The sequence below is a fragment of the Pteropus medius genome, unplaced genomic scaffold, assembly GCF_902729225.1.
Source record: "Pteropus medius unplaced genomic scaffold, Ma_sr-lr_union100, whole genome shotgun sequence".
Lineage (NCBI taxonomy): Eukaryota > Metazoa > Chordata > Mammalia > Chiroptera > Pteropodidae > Pteropus > Pteropus medius.
Window position 1 is genome coordinate 3,896,746 of NW_024354500.1, and position 2,563 is coordinate 3,899,308.

The following is a 2,563-nucleotide window of genomic DNA, read 5'->3' on the forward strand; positions in this document are numbered from 1 at the left end:
AGTTACTAGACATGATTTTCTTCTACGATTTCTTTTAAAAGCCTTATCATTGTACTCTTTATTTTAGACTCTTATCCATATCAAGTTTTTTTTGTTCACATGGTGTACAGAACAAAGTTCATTTTTTGCACATTATTACCTTTTCTAGTGTGTTCTGTTCCTTTCTACAGATACAAATTTCCTTCTGCTTTTATTTCCTTTCTTCCTGAGGAAATTTATTTAACAATTCTTTTAGCATAGATCTCTTGGGAAGGAATTCTTTCAGTTTTTGTATATCTGTAGATGTCTTTATTCTGCTTTTTCCATTTGAAAAATATTCTTGTTTGATATGAAATTCTGAGTAGCACTTTTTTTACAGTACGCTGACATTTTCTTGTGGGCAATCTACCATCAATCTTATTTTTTCTTTAATTTGTATGTAATGTGTCATTTTTTTTTTCTTCCTGTTCTTAAGATTTTTTTTCTTTATCACTGGTTTTGAATGATTCGATTAAAATGTGTTCTGATATCATTTTCATCAGGATTTTTGTGCTTAGGGTTCATTGAAAATCTTGGATCTGTGGATTTATAGTATCTTCAAATTTGGAAAACTTTCAGCCATTATTTCCTCACATATTTTTCTACCTGCCCCCACTTTGAGAACTTCAGGTACATATATGTTAGTACTCTTGTATCATAGCTAATTGTTTCTTTTTCATTGTTCTTTATTTTGTACTTTATTTAAGTAGTTGCTATGTTTTGTTTTGAAGAGTTTCCATGGCTAGGCCTTCAAGTTTTCTAATTTTTTCTTTCTGCAATGTTTAACTAGTGTATGTTTCATTCCAGATAGTGTATTTATCTCTAGATGTTATATTTGGGTCTTTTCATGTTTCTATATTTCCACAGAACTCTTCAAACACATGTGAAACAGTTTTAATGTCATTTTTTCTAACATCTGTGTCAATTTTGGGTATGTTTTGATTGACTTTTTTTTTCCTACGCATGGATCATGTTTGCCCACTTCCTTGCACACCTGTGACTTCTGGTTAAACGGCATACATTGTAAATTTAATACCTTTGGGTGCTATTTCTATATTCTCTGTTGCAGTTAATTTACTTGAAAGTACTTTAATCCTTTCATGTCTTGTTTTTAAGATTCATTAAGATGGGAACGGTATTTATTCTAGGATTAAATATTCACTTTTGAGTGAATTCCACTCATTATCCCATTAATTATTAATTTTTTTCAGTCTTCCTGGTGGGAACAGGCACTATTCCTAGCCCTTTGCAAGTGTTGGTTTCTGTTGTCTCCAATTTTTCAAATGGTTATTTCCCTAGCCTTGTGTGGTTTCATTGCATGCATACACTAATCAATATTCTTTTGAACACTTAAGAGTGTCCCTCTGTAAATCTCTGGGATTCCTGCTTGCAAAGCTGTGTCCTGTTTTATTTGTCTGTCCTGTTTTATTTGTTTGTTTGCCTCTTAGAGTTCTCTGAACTTCTTGAATCTATGAATCATTGTTTTGTTATTATTGGAAAATTCCCAGATATTTCTTCAAATATTTTCTTTGATTCATTCTACTCTCATATCTAGGATTCTGATTACATATATTAGACTATTTGATATTACCCGTAATTGTCTTCATAATTCTATTATGATAATGATGATTTTCACTCTTTTTTCTCCTTGTTTCTTTGAATGATAGCTATAATCTTCAAATCCACTGATTATTATCCAGTCGCATTCTTACTGCAAATAAGTTCCTCATATATATCTTACATTATGCTTTTGTTTTTACCACTTATTACATTAATTAGTTATTTTAATGTTTCTGTGTGATAACTGAAATATCTGTGTCACAAATATTATATATTTCAAATGAATAAGATTATGCAGTCAGTGTTTCTTGTACAATTGGCATAAAAAATTAATCCTCAACTGTATAGTGGAGCTCTTTATGTTCTAAAATTGCACTGTTAAGTAGAATTTCTGTAACAATGAAAGCATTTAGTTTGTGAGTCAGTAGCCACTTATACCTAGATAGCATTTGAAATGTGGCTAGTGTAACTGAGAAATTGAATTTTTAACTTTACTCAATTTTAATTAAATTTAAATAGCCACATTGAGCTGGTGCTTATCATATTATCACAAGTCTAGAATTCATAAAATCTGAGCATAGCCTTACTATCTTCAAGTAAAGAAAATATAATAGCACAGATTGCTCCACTATACACTAGGAGATATATATATCACCTAGAGATATATATGTATATATCTTAATATATATTAAGCTCTTAATAAACCCATCAGGTAAAGGGTCAATCAATCTAGATGTATTCACAATTAAGATTTCATCAAGCATGACAAATAATTTGTCTATATCCAAACAACATTCAAGATTATTGACAAACTAATTAATTTTCAGTAATCAAAAAAGATAGATTGTACAAAAGTTCAGACAATCAAATACTGTAATTATCTACATTATTCCTAGAATAAGAGATCCCTGGAATTGCTGAGGAATTATGCAGTTCATTCTCAGTATGATAAAATGTATATGAATTAAAAAAAAATGACGTTTTG